Source organism: Thermobia domestica, chromosome 9 (genome assembly GCF_964235325.1).
Source record: "Thermobia domestica chromosome 9, izTheDome1.hap1.1, whole genome shotgun sequence".
NCBI classification, from domain to species: Eukaryota; Metazoa; Arthropoda; class Insecta; order Zygentoma; family Lepismatidae; genus Thermobia; species Thermobia domestica.
Genome location: NC_137462.1, coordinates 122,779,663 through 122,805,127, shown reverse-complemented (window position 1 = coordinate 122,805,127; position 25,465 = coordinate 122,779,663). Strand labels below are relative to the sequence as shown.

Sequence of the window (25,465 nt, the reverse complement as noted above, 5' to 3'; positions counted from 1 at the left end):
GAGCTGGACCCCTTCTGCTAAAAATATGCCAAATTTGAATATGGTATAATGTATAGGGACAAATTCAATCGAAATATGAAGGCAGCAAAGGAAAACTACTATGTCAACATAGAAACACAATATGCGTAAATGAGTCTTTGACGAGCAAAGTTCAACTTGAGACAGATGGAAGGGACACATTGGAAGGGACAGCACAAAGAAAAAGCTGTGTATTTTGGGTATAAAAGATGAAAGCGAAGTAAACAAAGATGGAAAAGAAATTGTGATTCTAAGGAACAAGTTCAAGAAATAGTGAAAAGAAGAGAAAAGGTAGATAATGGACCAATGGCTTTTTAAAAAATATAGAAGAAGAAAGAAATCTTCGAAATTTGTAATCAAATGACGAGAGTCATCATAAGATTCCTTACCCATTAATGATTTCATTTAAAAAAAAAAATACTATAGAACGATACTGGTGCAAACATGTTTTAAAATATACAGTAGGAATTCTCGAATCTGGTCCTAAATTTTGACACAAGGAGGTGTTGGCAGGTGATACCATTTCCAATGGCACGTATGGTATATACATCCTGAACATGTTCCAAAACATACATTACTTGTCTTAATAAAATATGTAATTTCTCCAAGCGGCCACAAAACTGTTCGGATTTGTAGCAGGTCAGATGCTGTAGGACCTGTCTGGGAGATGGTCGCTCTCACAGTCAGAGCTTGCTGGTCGTCAGGTGCCGTCTCACCATGTTCCACACTTGCTCAATAAGGCTTAGGTCCGGAAACCTAGCAGGTTAAAAGTAGAAGGCGTAAAATTCGTAGAATACACTGGACTAATTTGGCAGCATGGGAACACGCTATATGGTGTTGGAAGATGAGGTCTAAGAAAGAGTCCAGATAAGATCGGAAAAGAGGATTGACATTACGAACGCATACTCTCCTGAATCAAGACGAGAGGGACACCACTTATTTCTCCCTCTCTTATCAAACATCGGAAAGTCAAGTGTGAGTCTTAAATGACATGAGAAAACGCTGGAATTTCCCTCTTTAATGCAAGTTTATATACGCCCATAATTGTGTCTAAAATACAATTTCTCACACCGCTTAACCTCACCACACTCTATTCGCCTTGCCACTACAGTCTGATACCACTGAAAACGTTCTTGGCGATAGGCAGATGCTAGGACAAAGTTGAGGCATTGTAAGTTACAGAAAAAAATATGTTAAAACAAAGTAATGATGTCTGTAATCGCATCACGGCAAAACGGCTAAACAGTTTGAAATGAATTGATTTATAGTTAGAACCCCCCCCCCCCATTCCTCGAACCTTTTCATTATGCCATTCTGATTAAAAATGCGTACTCTAAGGGGTGAAATGGAGTTTTATTTATTTATTTATTTTTGAAAAAATAGAACATCTCATGATCTCCTTAAATTAGGAACATGAAATTTTGGTATATATATGCCTCATTAAAAATAAGTAGACAAATGTCCCAGTACTTTCGAAAATTTCTCTTTAGGGATCGAGGAAAAGAGCAATTTTGTAGTTGTTTCTCCATATTCAGATCGATGTTGTCCGCCTCATTGTCACGAGAAAATGCTTGACACATTTGAAATTAAATTTTCAACACAAGCCTAGTTAGCACCTACCTCAAAATGCATTAACTTTCAGTAAAATGAGTATCCTAAGGGACGGATAAGCTTCAAAATAGCCATATCACAAAAATAGAATATCTTATAACCGCTTTCCGGGGTCTGTCCTCCATTGTCCTGCCAATAAGTATTTTCCGGAGACTTGGACTTACCTGGGTAAGACGTTGCGGGACATCTCCAAAAAGGGATTACAGAATCGTTCCCAAATTGCTCACCGGTCTTCATAACGAGATTAAAATTGGGCACCGAGAGCTTCGAATGTCTCGTCTCGAAAACCTCACGGACTATGAGATGGTCATTCAGACCACAACGCACACAAACGTTATTCATATATACAACAAAAACACGGATAAAACGACACTATGATTATTTATTAAAATAATATTTTTAAAAAATAACGGAGAGAAACATCCACAACAATGGAAGCTTAAGATTGGGATTTTACTACAGATACTTTTCCACACCGTTAATGCACATGGGGGATTAGCACTGTGGGGTAACATCGGGATGATCCACGAAGTATTTATAGTTGCTGCTCCAAAAAAATCCTTAGGGGTTGACGTTAATCTTCAGCAAAAGTATGTAGTCTCCAAAATGGAATGGGAATGTTGGAGGGCGCGTTTACAACTGGGATTTCACTGATTGGGGCTAGCCATAACTATGTCCTTGACTGGCTAATAATGTATGCCCTTTAGCACAACATTATGCTTGATACCCGATGCAACGTACGTGGTTGCTGCTTCGAAATACGGAGTAACAATCCTCGAACTCAGAGATTCGAGATACGAGCTGCACTGACCGCCTGGTCAATGTTGGCAGTTCCTTCTCAAAAGCACTCAGGTTAAATCATCTGTATGTACATGCAAATCGAATATAAAAAAGAATTAACGTTAATTTTAGTCCACTGACCACTACGTACAAGACGTTGCGATAACTTGAGTGTGGGAACGTTTAGATAACGAACTGGTAAAGCGATGTGGCTGCCGTTGTTCTGGCGCTCAGATACCTGGTGTGCAATATTGATTGGAGAATACACTTGATTCAGTTCCAAATAACTATAGAACATAGTTTTTACAAATTAATACGTAAGGAAGAAACACTGAGAATCTTTGTCGCTCACTAAGATATTCTCACAACAAAGCAACGTTTCATATATATATATGAGTGAGGGATAAAAGGCTCGTTTGTTCCATTGCTTGGGAAGAAGAAAAGTTCCCATCAAAGAAAGAAGTTATTGCGTCGCAGAATAAAGTATAAATCGAAAAATAATTACTGTCTTTACGAAATATACAGAGCGTCCACAAAAGTACTCCTATAACCTTGTGACGATTATAATCTCACTTGATCCTTAAATTAGGTAGATGAAATTTGGAATATAAATCCTTTATTAAAAATAATTTGGCATGTGTCTCAAGGCTTACGAAAATTCCGCATCTATAATATTTGAATTTCCCACTTTATATTCATAAAATGCCTAATGTAAAGAAATTGTTGAACCATTTACAATGTATTATTGAACATAGTTAGATCTTGGGTTGACGTGGTATTTTATCTTACACTTTGATTGAAATAACATCCTAAAGGGCGGAAGGAGATTCAAATTTTTCGCGAAGAAGAATGGCTGCATTTTTTAAATGAATATTTTAATATAGTTGCACCTATATTGAACATAGATAAGTTTTTTTAATAATTTCATTTCGATTCAAATACACATATTAAGGGGGACGAGGAGAGTCAAATACACTTTTCAAACTATTTCCATAAATATGTTCTTCTCGTGCGAAGAAAGGGCATTTCAGCTATATAGTATTTTATGTAACAATAAAATTTGTAATTTGTTCTTAAAAAGTTAACTGTAACATCGAATTGATAATATAATATAATATCATTAAATATATAAGATGTGTTTAAGTTCTAAGTTTTTTCAGGTACTGTGAGAAGACGGAAGAATGCAGTTCGTCTTAAAATACGCTTATAGCCTTTTTGAATTTGTAATATAGATGGCAGAACTATGTGGCACTCGTAATTCCTACAGCCGCTGCTAGAATGAACAGCGTTTTCAGTACTACGAATGGCGACGTTCAGTGTGTAAAACCAGTGTATACTATGGGTAATTATCGGCAACTCAGTAAGGCTTGTAGTGAATGAGTAATGGATGTGAAAAATGTGCGTTTATGGCAGTGGCGGCCGGTGGATTGTGGTTTCGGGTGTTGCAGTACAAACGATCGGAGACAGAAGATATACATTGGACTCACTGACTAATCATCATAACTTTAGATGCAAATGCTGTGAGTCATGTGAAATTAAATAAAGTTCTGTTTTTAAAAATTTAAAAATAATGCAGAACATTTCATCCGATTAGTCACCTTATTTAATTAGTAAGTCCATTCTTCTCTTTCTAATTGGAGTAAATTTGTCTAATACATGCTAGTTGAACTCTGGTGTTCTCATTGTCAGGTCTTTTTCGATGGAAAGCATAACCAATGGTGATAACCTTTCTTGGAACGTTCAATTCCTTGAAAGTGTCAATTCTTTTCGATGTGGAAAAACGCCTGTCTCCTTTTGCTGACATCATAGGTACAGTTAATATTAATTTCAGAAGCTTTGTAGATTCACTAATCATTTTTCTAGATTATTGCGAAAAATTCATTCTAGCAAACCCAGTCCCTGACAGTGATCCAAATTCCTTTGCAGCGTAGACTGAAGACAGTTCGTGGCAGAGATTAGTGTTATAAAAAACGTAAATTGAACACACATTATTCATAATTTATCTAGGAAAATTTAAAACAAATTGAAGAAATATATCTAATGCAAACAACATTGCTGTCATATGATGTTTTGTGAATTTAAACCGGATTTTTTTTTATCGAACATTCTTCTGAATTGCCCTTTGTTGTTTTGTCTAAGCCTTAATTGCAAGTCTTTCCTCAGTGGAGAACTGGGCAAATTGATTTTTTTTTAAGTTATGTACAGAAGTCATGGTATAGAATACATTCAAAATTTGTAGGTTATTTACAGAATTAGAGTACACATAACTCAAGTAAAACTAATAAATAAAAACCAAAACAGCTGATTCAAATAAAACAGCTGATACAAAAGAGGTATATGAATCTCGAGTGTCACATATATACCAACCCACACACGTGTGTAAAATAAAAAAAACTACATTCCAAATCATCCTTCTTGCTTGTAAGCGATGCACGATGAACACAATATAGGCCTCCTTCCACACGAGGCGAAACAGTGCTTGTTAATCTGATACTTCTGGAAAGAAAACTTTGAAACCCGCCAGATGTAGGAGCAGCATATAACAGAAACCAAAAGTCAAAGAACGTCAAAACAAACAACATTGCCAGTTCTATACCCAGAAATGTTTGCTGGGAGGGATCCAAAGGATTTGAGGGGCTCTAATGCGTCTATGTAATATCGAACCTAACCTGTCTTATTCTGCACCCGAAAGACGATAAGTAATTCTTAATTACTGCCACCTATATGTTTAGAAAAAAGTGATAGAATGATTATTTTTATAAGAAAAGAAAGAGTACATTATGAGGCGTAAAATAAAATATTTAGCTTACATCAATCATTTCTCTGTTAAACAAGTATATTTGTTAAGAAATTCTACAAATGTTAGTCGAGTTTCAAAATTTTGGGTAGGTCTGGACCCGGTGGACCCCCTTCGTAGCTGCGCCCCTGAGCAGTGCTAACTGGTCCCAACTCCAATGTGTCGTTTCCCATCATACAGTTTTATGTGGAAAGTTATCAAGAGTAGAAAATACATTTATTTTATAAAACAAACATGTATATAATAAAATATTATCCACAGAGGGGAGATTCTATATATTGACTTATTAATATTTGGTTCACAAATTACTGTAAAGAAACCTTCATTATCAATATAAGCTAAGAATTAACTTGTAAATGCGTGTTTACTTTCATTTGTTTTCTGCTCTACTACATAGTTTCTTTCTTATTTTGTAATTCTGCGATTACTTTTTCTTTAATTGTCGTTATATGGGTTTGCTTCAATATAGTCCCGTAATTTAAAAATATGAATGCATAAAAATGAATTCAGTGAAAAATTCAGTAAATGGTAGTGAAAAAAAAAATCAGAAATCTTATTTAGCGTGAAAAACCTTCTCGTTCACTGGAAACCGTGCCGCGTTGTTGCAAAAGCACTGCAACGACCAGACCTTTAACTTTTGAGATAGGAGAAAGGAGACTTAACATTCGCTCCAATTGCCGCGCTGTAGAGATCTGGTCGTTGTATGCTCGCTGCAATGCAATATAAATTAGAGACTCTGTGACGGATTGTTTTTCGCTTTTTTAAAAAACATTAATGACAGTTATAGAAGTAAAAAAATATGTTATTTAAAGTAAATGAGAGTATTAGAGAGTATTTTTTCCTGTTCTTTACTACTAATGCTAATAATATTTTTTCTTGAAATATTTTGGTCGTTGCGCAACGCTGCAACACTAACATTAGCCGCCACTGGTTCATGGATACGGAAGTTGACAGATGATTGAACGTCGTGTGATAGGTTAACGAATTCAAGCAATCTCGATCACGAACAAGCTCAAATAGTTTTGCGAGTGTATGAAGTTGTTATGGAGGACCAGCGATTAGGTGCCACTAGGTTACCTGTAGAGTAAGCGTTTCTATGGGACCTATTGAGACCATTCTGCATGAAGACTTAAAAATGCGGAAAAAAATCTTCAAAGTGGGTTCCTCGAATGTTGATTTTTTACCACAAGGCTGCGTGGGTATTAATGTATCAATGAATGTTAGCACGTGGTGAGGGCTTTCTCACTCTCATCATAGGAGGAATGGTTCTTTCGTTTCTGCAGTTGACTGGACAGTGTACAAAACAGAAGAGTACGTAGTTCCATAAAGAGGAGATTAAGCTTCCACGTTCATATCATTTCTGGTGTTTGTATACATATCGTAATATGGTAAAATTATTTATTTCTGTATAATATGTTGTTCAAGGGAGTTAGAAGCCGAAATCCTCTAAAGTACTCCCCTGAAAAGGCAGTAGTGTAATGTCATGCAGTAATGTGCGGCGTCTACGCGTAAACATCGATAGTCTACGTTTACACATAAACCAGGGGTGGCTGGTACTATATGTTGCATGGTTGTGCAATTGATGCATCTCTAAAAAAATCATTTTAATAAACTGAAAGAAAGAAAGGTTTACATTTCCAGTTGCAACGATGGTAGGGAGCAAGCATTTCTTAACATTGGAGACCGCATTTGTACCTGCATCTCTGCAATCCTCCCGTATTGTCTGTTAGTAGTTGCAACACCTTGGCAACCGGTAAATACAACGTTGTAGTTAGCTTCTGTGATAGTTACGAGTTCCTCCATTTGGTAGCATTTGACACAATTGTTAAGGTAATTGAGTGGCAAGAGTATGGAGAGAAGACTGATTCACAAAACATAAACTCGCATTGAACAAATGTGCCTCTGGTGGTGGGAGTATTTCTTCCAGTATAATGTTAGGAGGCGGCTTTCTCCTCCAAGAGTTGGACAATTGACCCCCACCGCGGGACTAAGAAAGAGTTAAATTGCTACTCAGTTCAGCTCCTTCACATTTTGATCCTGCACCCATGAACAAACGTTTCTCGAAGGAAGCTTGGCTGGTAGTAAAATCCTTCAGTTTAACGTCCCACGTTATGTCCTTTAGGCTGAGGGAAACGGATGATTAAGGCAAATGAATAATGATAGAAGAATTGGTGCAAAGAGAAAAAGGAGGAAACGGGAGTACCCCGAGAAAACCCATGGGCACGACGTTGTTCACCACAAACTTAGTTGGCCGAGGATCGAACCAGGGACCTTACACACCAGAGATAAGCAGTCTACCACTGACGAGCTGGGATCGAACTAGGGACACCAAGTAACTTATAATCTGGGAGATAATTTGTGACAGTGAATGAATAATAATATTACTATGCTCAGAAGCATACATATTCCTTTTATGCTTAATCGGTTCCTTCATTTTGTTTTTACAATATTCTCTGATTTCAAACATCGTTACACTTAAGGACTGAAATAAGGAAGACTCAATATTCAAACATACATGTGATATGATGTACAGAAAAATAACAGATAAAATAAAATCAAATGAACACTGATAATAGATTAAATATCTAGTACTGGCAATCGCTTTTTTCCTACATGAAAATATACTCCTACCAGTCACAAAAGAGAAATTCCTTATTGAAGGTATTTTCACCATCAAATTCAATAGTTTTCCAATTCATGGTAAATCCCATTGATTGACAACCGACAAATCATTCAAAATTTTAATATTTAGTAAATGATGTCTCAAGGGAGATAAAGCTCTACCGCTGGTCTAATGCCTAGCTCTGTGCCTTTGGTGCACATCGTCCCGTGTTCGATTGTGAAGGAGAACACTCAAATTAATCTCACAGTCATTCACTCTCAATAATTGTCTGTCTCCTTTAGCCTAAAGACATAAGCATGGGACTATAAACTTAAAGTTTCAATTATTTATTTCATTTTTGAAGGAGAAAATCTTAGATTTCATACTTCTTTACAGTATGATATATATATTAAAAATGCTAACAAAATGCCGATTGTCGGAAAGAGAGAGGTGTTTCTCTACCCTAAAGAAAATAAAATGGGAAATAATTGAGGTAGCGATGCTATTTATTCAGAGAGAGACTTGGTGAGCAGCATTCCAGATTTCAATCAGAAGGTAATACATAGAAGAATTTGCAACTCGAAAAGAACGAAGAATGAGCTTCCATTTTAAATAAAATATGATTTATTTAACTAAATAATTTTTTTCAACTGCGTGCATGAGTATATGCAAGTTTCTTCTTTTCCTGCAACCTCATCATTCATGCCTTAGAGCACATGCTATATATTCTATTTATCTCTTGTTTAATAACATCATTATAGAAGTTTTGTACATAAATAGTGTATAAACGTACGTACATTAACAGTGGTTGGTTATTTTATTTAATAACAAAGGAAATAGTCTATATATTAAATCAATATTAGATAATGCACTTAAATCAATAAAAATACATATAGAGCTTGAAGAGCCTTTCTAATTCATATTTCCAGACCCAAGAACGCTGAGGAAGGAAAACACTAGCACGTACACACATACCTTTGGTACTGCAACCACTGCTCCTGCAGAACACGAATCACTACTATAAACAACACGTAGATAATGTAAACAACGTAGACTAAATAGTCTATGTATTTAATACGTAATCAATCTGATAATGTCAATTCTACATGTTATGCTTTAGTAGCTGTGAAAGAGGAAAAACATAAGTTGACAAGCGAAAGATATTCGTTGTAACGCGTTAATATGCGTAACACTGAATGAATGGGCGTAATATGAAAATAATAATATTGTTTATAGTGTCAAGTCGACAAGACATTTGCACCCTGCAATATGGAACTGTAAAGTATTACTTTTTATTTTCTAACGTAATGTTGGAGATAAATATTAGAAGCAAAATGTCATAAGACTGTTTATACTTGTAGAATGTGTGCCAATACTTCATTCTTAGTTATTTGGTTCCGGCGTAAGCATGCGGAAACTTATAGTTTCACTCGAGTTGTGTGTGTGTGTGTGTGGTACTTTATTTCTCGGTAACTACTGCCTGATCTGAATCAAATTTGTGAGCAAACAGTCCATGGCCAAATTAATAAAAGTGCTATATGTGGTGGCCGGCTCGGCCCGGCTCGACTCACCTTGTATGTGGTACCTTATTTCTCGGTGACTACTGACCAGGTCTGAACGAAATCCGGTGGAAAAGTAGTCCATCGTCTAAGGAATAAAGATTTCTATATTTGGTAGCCGGGCTTAGCTCGCCTTCTGTGGTACTTATCTCTCCGTAACTACTGGAAACATCTTAACCAAATTTTGTGGATAAATAACTCATGGCGAATTGAATAATATTAAAAAAAAAAAAAAAAATGTTATATTAGCTGGCCAGGCTAGACTACGGACAAGCTAAGCTCAACTTGTAGTATTTTAATTCTCGATAATTACTGGTCAAATCTGAAGCAAATTCAGGGGGCAAATAGCCCATTATCTAAGGAACAAAGATCTGTATATTTGGTACTCTGACCGGCCAGGGACAAATTCTGCTCGCCTTCTATGATACCTGATACTTTATTTCTCTTTACCTACTCGTTTGATTGGCAAATAGCCCATTCTATAGGGAATAAAACTTGCTATATTTAGTGGCCAGGCTCAGTTCGTTATGAATGTGGTACTTTATATCACGGTAAATACTAGCCAGATCTGAACCAGATTGGATGGGTAAATAGCCCATGGCCAAGTAATAAAAATTGCTATATTTGATAGCCAGGCTCGACTCGGCTCGACCTGCCTTGCATGTGGTACTTTAATACCAGTAACTACTGGCCGTATCTGAACAAAATTCAGTGTCCAAGTAGCCTATCGTCTAAGAAATAAAGATCGTTCCATTTGGTAGCCGAGCTCGGCTCACCTCGCCTTTGGAACCCGAATCATATACGGTTCCTTGGGGGATCAAACCTGAATCTTCTGCGTCAAACGCGCTTATGCTTACCGTATAGACACGAGTGACTCCAACTAAATTTTATACATGTTAGTAAGCTTGTATTCAGGTATATACCGGACAGCCTTCTTCTTCCACGAGCTCGCTCTCTACTCTCTGAAAAAATATGAAATTATTTCTTAAATCTATGTAAAATTCATAGTGCTGTAATGATAACACTTCATAATAGTTTTAAAGGCCTCTCTATGTTTATTGTTAATGGTTCTCCTTCAAAAATAATTAGAATTAAACTTTTTATTTTTGTATGTAATTTACATGAGTATAACTCTTACCCAGAACGTTGTTAATAATTTTTATCTTTATTCTCCTCCCTCCTCCCTTTAGTACTTAAAAAAATACTTATAGATTTTTAGATTATTTTGAGTTCTATTACTCTTGTTATCAAGGAGACTATATGGGACATGACACTACTGCTTAATGTGAAATTCGAACTACCTGAGCTCCAACCGGAAATCGAATTTTATTATTATTATTATTATTATTATTATTATTATTATTATTATTATTATTATTATTATTATTATTATTATTATTATTATTATTACAGTATATAAGACGTAAATCTACACTTTAAGGAGGAATCCGAACCACCATAATGCGTTCAAATTTTTCTTGCATTTCTCGCATCGAGAATCGAATCCACGACTCGGAACCAAAGGCATGCAAGCAAGCCACTAGCGGGGAGCAATAATAATAATAATAATAATAATAATAATAATAATAATAATAATAATAATAATAATAATAATAATAATAATAATAATAATAATAATAATAATAATAGTGAGAACTATGTGATTTTCTTTTATTATATTACACAGTTTTTGTAATACAAATGTGCCTGCTACATAATATTTAGACTTATCATCTATCCTTTTGTTTATAAGACAAAAGTTAAAAAATTATGAAAGTGTGTAGATACATATGTATATAGTAATTCAAAACAATAAGTATACATAAGCCTTTAAAAATATCTTTCCCAATATTGCATTTTGTAGAGATACATGCTTTTATTTAATTAGATTTTCCTTTTATATTTCATATAGCAAAAAAAGAAAAAAAAGAGAAAAAGAAAAGAAAAAGAAAGTTTAAAAAGGTAACTTCATTAAGTAAATACTACAGGGTGAATTTATAATACTGACGGATTTCATTTGGGCCTAAAATTTCTAACTGAAGTCCAATTTTCATGCGGTTTGTGGCAAATGATCAACGAAGGATGGCAGATCTATCGGACTATATTTACTGGTTTAAATTCATCCGGCGTAATATCGACCACGTTTCAAGAATAACAGCAAATATTGACCAGTGTACCTTACAATAGGAATGAGGTTTTGGATTTTGGAAGCGAAATTGCAGAATACAAATTAAGTGTTAATGAGAATACAAGTTAAGTGTTAGTGGTAACACCCATAGATCACATGTTGAATAGCCATAGCCGGTTTCTTGCGAAGAACTACGAAGAGATTTCTTTGGCGACCTAAGGAGTCGACAACTGACATCTTCTACAACACCCACCTACGGGGTCCGATCCCGATGCTTCCCTGTCTCACTCAGAAGCGATCCTATTTCTTCCCATTTATTCACTAGCAATCATATTATGTTCCTGTCTGGGGGAGAACATGAGGCAAATTTGTTTCCAAATGCCCTTTGCGTAGCAACAACAGATTCCATTCTCCAAAAACTTTTAACGATAAACTCATGTTGCTCCAAAGAGTACACTATTCTCACTGTACCCTGATGATACTCTCACAGTAGCACAGAATTGTACAACACAATCCCCAGCACAACGGCCTAGTTTCCTGTTTCTTATTGACCTTAGCGAGGTTGCCGCCTATCGAAGAAACCCACACTGCATCCATGCGCGCCGACTATGTGGGTGCTCCGGGGCTCCATCATCCAGAAAAGTAATCTTGTGTGTGCGCCGCACCCTCAAGATTTTTAGTTTGATAAGAACAAAATAAATATTTCTCACTTGTCATTTTCAAAGAATAATAAGTAATGTAAACATTGAGTTCATAGTTAAAATTTCTAACACCCAAAACATAATTGTTTGTTTCAAATATGTTTGTGCAAAAGCAACCAAGCAGCACACTTCCCCCTTTCTTGCTTGTCTTTGGCCTAGTCAAAGGCAGTCCCCACAATAAAAAAAAAAAAAAAAAAAAAAAAAGGAACTATATTATGAATAGAATCGATAACAGCCCTTTATGGCAGTGTTCATAAAATATTTTAACTAAAAGGAAATCAATCAAAAAAATATCGAGACTCCCTTGAAAACATATAACACGCCAATGATATGCACCCACATAAATTTTGGAAAGTCGGCGCCGTTGACTGCATCTCATTCAAATTGTAATGTATACTCATGTCCAAAGTTATTGTCGCATGTCTATAACTATGTTTTTGTAGGAATATAATTTGATAACGAATTTGCCCGGTATTTCTTATAATCTTAGTAGTGTATAATCGGCAAAGACATGTATGTGGAAAATTTCATGTCAAAAGAGCAGTAAATAAGAACAATAAAACGAAAATAAATCTTTCTTGTCCAATTAGTAACATTTTGTTTTATTCATTCTAATTTTCGTATTTATAATTCTTTTCCTATGAAATTAACTACAAACATACATTTCCCTATTATACACATGGTATCAGTATTAAAAGTACCCTGCAAAATCATTATCAAATTATATTCTTACAAGAAGACAGTTATAGATATGCGACAATCATTTTGGACATGAGCGCAGGAAAATTAGACTTCAGTTTGAAATTCTAGACCCAAATGAAATCCACGAGTTAAAAAAAAAAAAAACACCCTGTATAATCGTAAAGCTTAACATTATAAAGCAAAATCATTATGAAATACGTTTTTCTGTGTGTTGTACAGACATGTTTTATGATTTAGATTTCTTTGTTCGATAACTAGCAATTTATTTGCACGCGCTTCCGTGATCTTTCTTGTTGAACGTTGAAACAACTTTGACTGCTCAAAGAGACGGAACGGCTCATTAGTCTCAAGTCTGGCGCTGCTGCCTTTTCTAGAATGAAACACTGAATCACTCTGCATCTTTTGTCATTGGACGCATAAATACACACAATCCTGAAAGCCAAATAAGACATTTCTCATTGTTGATTCTAACCACATTAGCTACAGGACACATTACAGTACTATGAATTCACATTTTTGAACGCCTTCAACACAAGGGAGTCTCTGTTTCGAGAGGCCCACTTAACTCTAAAATCCTCTAGATTTTCAAGTAGATAGGAATACAAAACTAAAATAATAATTAAAAATATATATATATATATATAAAAAAATATATATAAGTTTAAAATATCATCTTCGTACCAAACGTTCACACTTCTCAGGTAACATCTCAGTCCAAACTAACAATAAGTAAATCGAGATATGTCACAAACATTTCCCGACAAAAGTATTTGACTACATTTTCTGATGGATAAATTTTAAGATATTGTTTGAAGTGAAGTCCAGTGCACTAAATATATCAAACCAAGTACAAATTTGCTTAACATACAATATACATTATTCCCACTGATCTGGAAATCCTTAAAAAGTCAGGAAATTCAGCTTACTTGTAAAAAGTCCTGGAAACGGATTTTTTACTTCTCAAAGCCTATTTCTCTTTTTGCGTTGCCCCTGTCATAAAAAAATTGGCCACACTTGCCATCAGGACCGTAATTTGTGTAGGGAGGGGCAGATGAGGCATTGCACTCCTCTGTAAGCTTTCCGATGTTCGAGAGAACTCACTGCAAGACAAAACTGTCCTATTTCATATGACAGGATTCGAATATGAATATGTAAATGAAGTATATTATAGGTTCACAAAAAAAAAGAAAGAAAAAGAAAAAAACCTTTCAAATGAAACAGAAATGCAATTTGGACCTATTTCAGTAAAATATCTACCATTAGGGCTTCCAAAAATAATATACATTTCTTAAGGCTTTCTGGTATATCAAATATTGTCCCCTCGATTTCATTTGTAAAGCAGTGAAGCTAGAATGCTTTACCTAAAAGAATTGAAAATAATTTAACCCTTATCCGGGCAAGACATTTTTGTAACGTAAACGGACAACCGGGACCTGTGAGGCCCAGTATATATTTTAAGTGCAGAATACACAAAATCAATGCCTATTGTCACTTACTGTTCAGACTAGTCTAGAATGTACCGGTATATATTTTTGTCAAGTAGCGAAACTTCGTGTCACGCTTTTGAAAGCCGACCAAGCAGAATAGCAAATCCGGTCCAGACATTTTTGTAACGTAAACGGGCAACCGGGGCCTGTCAGGCCCAGTATATATTTTAAGTGCAGAACACTCAAAATTCAATGTCTGTTGCTGCATACTGTTCCGACTAAAGGTTACAATAGTCACGTGTTCAATATATAATTATGTGACAATTTGATCTAATATTTGACAGGAATTTCACTAAAGTTATACGGGGCCTCCTAGGCCCCGGTTGGCCGGTTACGTCAGGAAAAGATTTTCAAATTTAAAAAAAAAAGCTTTACCAACTCGATATGTTCATGATTTTAACTTCGACGAAAGATAGAAGAATTCAGTATTTTATGTCTTCGAAATATGTATGGTTATTGAGAAATTTTAGAAAAATGAAGCTACTGGGCCGGGAGGCCCCGGTTGCCCGGATAAGGGTTAAGGTGCTGGTCCGATCAGCTGAACAAAAGGGAACTCATTTCGTACTAGTTAACATCAACGCAATGCAAAATTTGCAATGTAGCTTGCGATAGTCATCATTGCAGTTATAACTACTTATTGCAATAATTCCCTCACGTTGCGATATGATGTAGGCTACGGCAAAAACGGTGATGATGTTAAATGAATGAAATGACGGAATGAAGAAAGGGGAAGACTCTGAGTAAACCCACGTACACACAGTGTTTTCCACCACAAAGACCACTTAGCGCGAGCTAGAGTCTACCACTGAGCCACTGTGCCCCCCCCCCCAAAGACCATTCTGGAATGAGATCCTGGGCCCTACTTAAGTAAAACTGCAACAAGTGCCCCTAGAATTAATAAAAATGTTTATTAAGGTTTTAAACTCTAGTGGTACTTAAATTTAAAATTTCTCTTGGGGTGCAACTTCATATTTTTCTACGGGGTCCAAATATTGTTTACTCCCCCCCCGAAAAAGTTCACTGCAATACCTGCTATAGGCCTATAGAGTGCTAGACGGGATGGAAAACTCCAGTCAAAATCAACCAACTTGTTACTTGTTTGGGATGTGGTGTCATTTATAAACAACGAAATATTATTATTATTAGGGATGCGTTCGAGTCGAGTCGAGACAGAAATTTCCCGACAAAATTCGAGTCGAGACACAGCTCTTCCAATAGAAAAATATATATTTTTCGAGTCGAGACATCACTTTTACAGCACATTTTCGAGTCGAGACAGTCTCAAATCTTGTCTCGTGCGCATCCCTAATTATTATTATTATTATTATTATTATTATTATTATTATTATTATTATTATTATTATTATTATTATTATTATTATTATTATTATTATTATTATTATTAATAATAATAATAATAATAATAATAAATAACCCTAATGCGCAATCTTGTCATCTGCATCAGGAGCATAAGCAGAATTTCGTCAAAGGGGAGAGAGATTCGAGCTCCTACGTTTATAGCATTTCAGGAGTTTGTATAGGCCTACTTATTTTAAAAGCGTAAATACGTCTACTTTTACATAATATCTTGATCAAGTCGAAGGGGGGGGGGGGGTAAATCTTAAAACTGACTTGCATACGCCACTAATCTGTACAATATAGGGCTATGACTGTTTTTTTTTTTTTTCTTTCGTAAGCCTACTATGATCACCCTCTGTGCTATGATCTTACGAAGTGCGTCAAACGTGGCGCTTTGTGTATATATGGATCATATAATACATATTATGCAGCTTATGATACATTAAAATGCATAAAATCTTATAATTGACTGATTTTACTCAAGTACGCATTTTATTTAAACTTACAATAATTTCCACAAGTTGTCTCAAGGTCGTATCGATCTAAAAAACGCGATAGAAGAGGAAGCCATTTTCATAATACTGTTTTCATTCCCTTAGTTGAATAACAAGAATTATCATTGGAGATATTAAGAAATGGTATTTAATTATGTTATAGTTTGGAGTTTTGATGTTGATACGCATACATATCCCTTTTAGATAAGATTTTGTCCAACATCTGTGTATCGGCCATTCTCAAAATAACCAAAAGCAAAGGGGAAAGCCAACTTACCGTATCTACAGCAAAATTGCGGCTGAGTAGCATAGCGGTCCCATGGTGTAATGGTTAGCACTCTGGACTTTGAATCCAGCGATCCGAGTTCAAATCTCGGTGGGACCTTTCATTTTTTAAAAACATTCGTACAAAACTTTTAAGTTTTAGCTTACATGATTTAATAATATATAAATACATTTGCTGCTTTATTTCCTCATAGAAAATTTTTTATATTTCAACCATGATCCTACGTTACATTTAAAGCCAGAATGGCTACATCATTATAGATAGGCCTACTACGGTCAAACTCTCGACATTCTTGGAGATATTGTACTCTTGTTAAACATTTGCTTATGAAAGCTCGAAATAAAGGGAAATATTCCTTGCACAGTTTGGTCGTCAAAATCGGGCCCCGAATGAGAAATATGCATAAATCTTTTCTTTTGTGTATTTTAGTGGCGGCGTAAAGGGGGCAAGGGTGCCTATGCTCCGGGCCACAACTTCTGAAGGGGTCCCGCCGCTAGTTGACGTAAATGATCAATTGCTCGTTAATCAATGAAGCATCTTGATAGTGGTTCCTGATGCTTGTCTCACGAATTAGTGCGCTTGGTTGTAGCCTACTTGGTTAAAAAAAAAAAAAAAAAAAAGAATTTTGCACAGTGAGTCACTTGTGGCATTCAGTGTTGAATTCAGACATTTTCGCCCGGGGAGGAATGTGAACTCCTCGGGGGGGAGGTTGTTTTTCTGTATTTTTGCAAGAAAGCAGCATATTTAACAATTCCATTCACATGCACGTCTTACCTAATATTGAGACTAATTGCTAATAAATATTCAATGTGAGATTATAATTAAAAAAAAAAAAACAATCGTTTAATTTTATCTAAAACATTAAATAAAGACTGGCAAAAATATTTTAGACTAAACTTTAGCTGCTATTTACAGTAGCTATTTTTGTTATTATTTCCTATATTCAGTAGTTACTGTTTGTTACTAATGTAGAAGTTTTTAAAAAGATTTAAATTAACTTAAATATTTTTGAGTTAATTTAAATGTTTTTAAAAAAACTTCTGATTCTAAATCAAAAAATTCTTTCTCACACTTTTGATTCCAAAGCAAGCATATTAGCCTTGGCTTCTTCACTGCATACACATCAGTAGTTTAGTTTACGAAATCTTCAGTAGGATTAGTGCCGTGTCGTGGAAAATGAGCGCTTGGGGCAAGAGTATAGTACCTACTAAAATACAAACCTTTCTTCAACAGTTGACAATTTCATGTTCTGCCAAACTCGGTCATAACGTTAAGAAATACAGGTTTTATTGACTATTTGGTATTCCATCTTAAATGTAACATGTTTAATATTTATATAGACTGGGTCTGCGTCATTTATATGTATATTGAAAGATAGGATTTTGCCTGCACGTGCACGGAAAGAAAAGCAAATAATTGGGTGAAGTAATTTCTGCATTATGTGACTGATATTCTGGGAGTTTCCCCGGGGGGGACAGAATTTTCTTCGGAAGGGGGAAATACCCCCCGGGCTACCCCCTGAATTCATCCCTGGTGGCATTCCGAATCATCCCAATTTCCTATGTCATCCCCGGCTCCACTTGTCATTCACTGAGTTGCTAATTGAATTTTGAATGTCAGTCTGACGTTGCTGCTCTGTTGTGCTGTGTAAATACAGCAGCTAATGATCGTTTTTCCCAGATGCGAGGCCTAAATGATAGATTTGAATTCATCTGTTCCACTGCCGACTTCTGCCAACAGCTGTCAGATGTAAGTGAAGATAAGCAGAAAGTATGTTGTTCTGATTATGATGATTATGTATGTTGGCATTGTTGAATATCCATGACCTCGACTGTATGGAATTATACAGGGTGGTCCAAATATATATTATTTCAATTTTCCGTATCGGATTTAAAAGTAACGCGTTACTTTTCGAAGTAGGGTAACTGTTAATTTTCTGGGGCAAATAACGCGTTACATTTTAAGGGAAGGTAAAGTAACTTGTAACGCGTCACATTTTTACAAGTAACTTACCCTATACTGGGACTCAGACACTGGAATTCCCAATACAAGGGATTACTCAAATGATGTAGATTATCTGGATTCAATTTCAGATTAGTAGATAGCAAATAATAGATATTATTATTATTATTATTATTATTATTAATCAGTTGTTTCTCTGGTCTAATCTATTTTCTTTGATAATCATGCACTATAAAAATATAGCCAAGTCATTCAATGTTAACTGCTTAGTCTACATCAAATCCGACAACATCGCAACCAGTGTATCTACCTCCCTGGGCAACCATCGGATTTCGTGGTGACTACTTTAGCAAATTGAATTCATTTTTATGCATTCATATATCTATATTACGGAAATGTGCTAAAGCAAACCAACATAATGATACTAATTTAAAAAAAAGTGATCCCAGAATAACAAATTGAAAGCATGTAGAGACTAGAAAATAAATTAGAATAAACATGCATTTACAAGTTGATTATTCACATATAGGTGTGTAGGCTTCATTTACAGTAATTTGTAAACCAAATATTAAGTTAGTACGTAGAATCATATTCCAAGAATTTCAATTTCTGAATACATAGCAAATGTTGAGTTAGCAACCATGCGTGTTTTTGCGTCTGACAAGAATTGCCAACCCTCCAAAAATCTAGTAAGTCTTATAACCTTGGTTGATGCAATGAAAATTCATATTTCTGTTTTCCAAAACTTTAGCCCAAAAGACGTTTATGTTAAAAATTGTAAACTCTTTGTGAGTAATATTTTAGTATTTACGTATATCTTATATAAAATAAATGTATTTTATTCTCCTGACAATTTTCCATAGCAAATTATGTAATGAGAAACGCCGCAATGTATTTGGGATTAGTCAGTAATGCTGTTTGTTTTGACATTACTTTTGACTCCTGGTGATCCTACGTTTGGCGGGTTTGTAAGTTTGCTTTCTAGAACGTATGATATTCATAAATAGTCCTTCACCTCATGTGGAAATATATTGTGTTCACAGTGCAGTGCTAAAACCAAGACCGATTATGTGCAGTGTGTGTGTAGGTGTATATGTGGCATTCGTGATTCATCGTACCTTCACGTGTTTTGGTTTGTAGTTAGTAAACTTATTTGGTTTTTATGTCTTCTAATTCTGAATGAATTTTATACCATGGATTCTATAAATAACTTTCAGAAGAAGCCACTTTCCAAGCTCTCCTCTAAGGAAAAGCTAGCAATTAAAATCTTGGAGGGACATTGCCAAACTTAGACATCGTGCAGAGCATCAAAACAGGCAAAATGCAATTCAAGAGAGTTTTTAAAAAAGACAAAATAATAGTGAATAGTTTGTGGGTGCTAAGTAAAGAAGAATGCACTGTTTTGCTTTCCATGTCTAGTTTTTTGGTGGCGAAGAATCGTGGACAAAGTCAGGCATAAGAGATTTAAACCATTTATGTTCTAACATAGGAATCAAAAATAGAATGTTCGGTCCAATATTTGAGAAGTGTTTTAAAATTCACATTTTTTGGAAGAGTACGAATGAATATCGTGCAATCACCTAGTAGGTGACAAACGACGAACCCTCTTGGACATGCATTTTATAGCTAGGTCCTTGTATGTTAACCATGCAAATTCTGGTTTCATTAGAACGTTTTCTTTCTTCCTTTTTTCTTTTTCTTTCTTTTTTCTTTTCTTTCTTTCTTTTTTCTTTTTCTTTCTTTCTTTCTTTTTTTTCTTTTTCTTTTTTTTTGTAAATTACTGAAGGTGCGATAATTGACAAGCTTTAGGCACGGAGCGTCATAAAGTCCCTCCATCTGCAGGGGAAATCAGCAAAGCAGATCCACGAAGCGATGAAAGAAGTCTATGGGGCCGAAAGCCCATCCTATGAGATTGTATCCAAGTGGAAATGGCAATTCCAAACTGGACACTGCAGGCGCCTTTAGGTCTGGAAGACCATCTTTCACTGATAATGCCGCCTTGACGAAGAAAGTTGAAAAGATCATAATGAAAGACAGGAGGATAAATATTGAAAGTATTATTTCGAAAAAAAAAAATCTGGAATTTAGAAAATCCCCGAATTTAAAAAAATCGGAAAAAATCCGGAATTTTTTCGAATTCCGGATTTTTCCAAGATCGGAATTTTCGGAATTCCGGAATTTTACGATTTTACTTTCCGGATTCCGGAAAGTAAAAATTCCCGAATTGGACATCCATAGTCCGCATCAAGCCTTCACGGCTTTGGATAGCTGGATAATCTACATAATCGCAGGAGACAGGCTGGCGAAAGAGACAAGACAAATAGCAGATAAATATACAAACCTATATTTAAGTTCCGCTTAACAGAAAAGCAGGCAACCGGGCCAGTTTTTCGTACACCAGTCGGTATTACAACAAGGCTTAAATAGCATACGTAAATCATTATAGGCATTTTAACATTTAAGTCCATAGGTTTCACTCGTTGGCTCGCAGCCCTGTATAGTAGAATGTCTGGTTTTCTCTCAATTTGCAGGGCTTCTTTGATTTATTTATTCTATTTTACTCTTTTCATCCCAGTATTTTATGTTCAACAATCCGTGATTGAACAGTTTTATATATCATGACGGACACAAATAGCCTTGTTCCTAAAGTCCCAATTAATCATTCATTTATTCGAACCCGGACACAACGGCCAGCATCCGGAGATCAGGCGACCATATCTTGTTTTACTTACAAGAAATATAATTTATAGAGAGTGATCATTTCATATTTTCCTCTGGGGAATTTCTAAGTACATGGAGCGCAAATACTGGTAACTCATATTGAATATGAATGGTAATTGGGTTCTGGGAGGGGGAGGGAAATTGATTTAACTGAGCATCCCCCGAAATCATTATTGTGTGTGGGAAATAGGACTACGTAGTTGATCAGTCATGATTTTAGATTTTCTCCATGGGTGATTTCCAATACATGGAATGATACTGTGAAAACACTGATAACCCATGTTAACTGCGGTCGAAGATATACTCTGAGCCCCTTTTCCCGGACCACACCTGAAATAATCACTGGTAAAGATGACATCCGATTGCTTTCCTCGTTTCATGGGATTCCTGTTTTAAGGCCAAAGAAAAAAAAAGAGCGCTCACCTCCGGTGCCTGGGGTCCCTGTTTCGATCCCAGCTCGAGCCGTGTGGACTTTGTGGTGGACAAGCACCATGCTCGTGGGTTTTCTCCCGTTTCCTGTCACTATCTTCATTCCACCATGTCATTAATTTCTCATAATCACCGTCTCCTTTAGCCTAACCGGCATAATTGTGGGACGTAAAACTCAAAGATTTCATTTCATTTTTCCAAATCTCGATCTTGCTTTTCACTTGCCAGATGTAGCCAGAGTGCTGGTTGAAGCTTCAGTGCTCTATTCAATACCATTCTGAAAACGGCCTTTTCTATCGAATAAGAAGGCTGTAGGGATGACCACGAGCGACTTCGAGCGAGTTTTCTTTGAAGCTCGACTCGACTCGCAACAGACTCGAGAACTCGGCTCGAAAAAATTCCTCCAACTCGACTCGAATTCAGGTCGAATTTCGAGTCAAATCGAGCCAAAACAAGCCAAATGGAGCTAAATTTTGTGTAGTTTCAAGCACTCTCTTCAACTATCCTACATAGACAGTAAAATTATTATCACTCATACTACTGTTACTACAAATCATCATCATCATCATTATTATTATTATTATTATTATTATTATTATTATTATTATTATTATTATTATTATTATTATTATTATTATTATAACATCGCGTATAAACGTGAAAGATAGGCAATTTGTATCTGAATACCAAAAACTAGTTGACTGCGAACCTCGCAAGTCGTGAAGTCTAGGAGGCAAGGACATCGTTCATGAGATTCTGGATTTGAGTTCCGGAGAACCAAGGATTTGGCTCTAGCTAAAAATTGTTAAAAGTTATAGGGCGCTGGCCAAACATGTTAAAAACTGCTCGGCTCGTGTTTAGGGTTGTCGGTCTGGGTGAGCCGATCTAAGCCGATGGCTTATCCCAACCAGGCCGGCTTCAGCCGATGGCTCACCCAAACCGAGCCGAACAGAGCTGATGACTCAGTTGGGGCGAATCGATGGCTCATCCCAACCATGTCGGTTCGAGCTTTTCGCTCCGTTGAACCGAGCCGATCAAGTTACAACACTACCCGGGTTGGGCTTCTGTTTAGCCTAAAAAATTCGAGTTTGCAGGTCTCAGTCTTGGTGGTAAGAATTACACTATATACTTAAATTGGTGCTAACGACATTTGAGGCCTCGTTTTAAAATCCTAAATCGAGTTTTCGTATTTTCTACGGAATAAGGACACCTGAATTAACTGATAGTTTGGGTTATGCAATTCTCCAGATATAAGGCCTACAAGAAAATTTTTGATCGAAATATATTGGGTGTTTTGCAGAGGCGGATCTAGAAAATAAAAACTGGGGGTGCAACCAGAACCCACACTATGATAAGTATATCATAAGTTTACTATAAACTTTCAAAAATATATAAATAATAGTTTCAATTATTTTTGTCGCTAGAAAAATTGGGAGTCCTAGGCCCCCGGCTAGATTCGCCACTGGTATTTTGATGGAAAAATAAAAAGAGGTGCCCAGGCGAATTTTTGCGTGTTGTGCCCATGAGAATTAGGGGGGCAATAGCTAATTTTTAACTGAAAATTTCATAATGACACTTCAATTACATTGCTTTTAAGAATGCTAACTGTAAACAAAAACTTAACATGAATAACATTTTTAAGTAATTAATTTTAGCAAAGAATACACTCTTGATTGAAAGGACAAAATTATGGCGCGGTAGGAGTAGCGAAAGCAGATATAAATTGATTCTGTTTAAAAAGATAGGGTCATAGACTACCATGTGAAGAGGCCTTCTATGTATTTGACATACAAATCTTGTACCGGCATGTGCAAATCAGTGGAGGAAGGGAGGGAAAATTCAGGGCAAACATTTTCACATATTTTGGGGGGATTGCGCCTCATTTCTAGGGGAATGGGCACCAATCAAAATTTGTAGGCTATTCATTTCTTCCCTAGGTCCTGAAACAAGTCCATTAAAATTCATAATGATACACGATGTTATTGATCTCGTGACCTTGGAATACAGTGAATGAACAGGTTGTAGTGACATTCAGCATTACATTTCTTTTTATGATTACTGTAGAGATCATTCTTACAATAATGACATTTCTGAAGAAATAATCACTAAATAATGCTTAAATAACTGGCTGTAAAATTACCTGTTAGGTACTTTGGAACAACCACATAAGAGTTGTCTGGCTTGCTTATCCTTATTCACCTTGACAATGATATATACGAAAAATCAATACGGTTCAAAAATAGAATGAAGAAAGACAGTACCCTAGCAACACGAGCTATAAATGAAGGCATCCTTTCTTCAGGCCTCAATAGCAGCTCGCCGACCGTACCTCCCCAGTGGCGCAATTGGTTAGCGCACGGTACTTATATGACAGTAACCGTCGAGAAATGCCGGGGTTGTGAGTTCGAGCCTCACCTGGGGAAGTGTTTTTCTTACATGAGTTCTTAATAACAATTTTGATTTCCTTGGAAACCACTTAATGTAACTAACGGCGTATTAGTGATTAAAACGCTGGGCTAGTAGGATGCATCACGTATTACTTAATGTTATTACAAGCAGAGAATGGATTCATTATATTGTATATTTATCTACAAATCTTTCACAATAGTCTTTATTTGTCCTTTTAACATCAAGAGTTGCGAAGATTTTAAGAAATCAAGACTCCCTTGTAATAAGGGAAACGAATTATGACAATCATTAACTTAAATAAATTTAAAAAAGAAAGAATGAAGAGAGGAAAATGCACAGTATCTAAAATTTTAGAAGCCACCTGCCAACACTACAATATTCTGTACACCACTACGTTAAGTCAGGCTTCTGCAGTCACACAACAGGGAAGCAAGACCCCTCTAATAGCGTTTGCAGACGCAGACTGTGGAATTCAGTTCATTCGCTATGATTATGATCGAGAGACACCTGTTGGCAATTTGTATAACTGAATTCTCAGATAGTTTACACTATGACCAACAGATGGCAGAAGTTACTAAGTACGAGGCAATCTATACTACGCTCTTGAAATGCTGCGTATTCTTTCGTAGACATGAGTTGAATGGGCTCAATCCCTTATTATGGTTATTTAGAGCGAGTGTTTAAAAAATTGCACTTCTAAAAGAAATGTTTGTGTATTTTCCCGTCACATAGATATAATCCAGTAAAAGAGTCAAACGGAGTTAAAGGAAGATTGATTTGGGTAGAAAAATCCCCAGTTAAATTCTGAAGTTTTGCACACAAATAGGCTATAGCAGGTACGTAGCCAAGAGGGGGGGTCTGGACCCTCTCCCCTTCGAGACCAGAAATGTAAAACATTAAGGAATGATGAAACAAAATGAAATGAGAAGAAGAAGGATCAGAGTTAAAAATTAAAAAAAAAAAACTACAGGAAGCTTTGGTGGCGAGGTGAGAGAGATATCCTGGAAGAGTCAGGGAACTTGAAATTTCTAGAAAAGTTACGGAATTCTCAGAATTTCTGCTACTAGTCAGGGAGATATTAAGCTTCCGAAACCATAGTGTCATTGTGTAGCAGCATGGACATTTTTTAACATAGTTTTTCTTCATCGCATCCTTGCAGTATCAAACATGTTACTTCAAAAACCATTTTCTACTGGTCCTTTAACCTGTCATTTGGAACCGACAGTAGTTGACGGAATAATAAAAACAAAAAGTTATGTGGAAAGAAAGTTCTGTTAGCATTTGATTTAACAGAGAAAGGAACACAGATACTGTAAAATATTTTACAAGCACTGGCGCAAATCCCAGGGGGGACGAGGGGGACATGTCCCCCCAATCTTGGACCTGAGGGGGACTGTCCCCCCCAATAATCTGACTTAAA

The 25,465-nt window shown here is 36.0% G+C and overlaps 2 non-coding genes across 2 annotated transcripts; both read left to right on the top strand.

Moving 5' to 3' along the window:
- The first annotated feature begins 16,551 nt into the window (after positions 1-16,551).
- On the top strand, positions 16,552-16,623 carry TRNAQ-UUG (transfer RNA glutamine (anticodon UUG)). Its single transcript has one exon. It is a non-coding gene; the product is annotated as a tRNA-Gln (tRNA).
- A 7,343-nt stretch (positions 16,624-23,966) lies between these two features.
- On the top strand, positions 23,967-24,059 carry TRNAI-UAU (transfer RNA isoleucine (anticodon UAU)). Its single transcript is given in 2 exon segments — positions 23,967-24,004; positions 24,024-24,059. It is a non-coding gene; the product is annotated as a tRNA-Ile (tRNA).
- Positions 24,060-25,465: the final 1,406 nt, after the last annotated feature.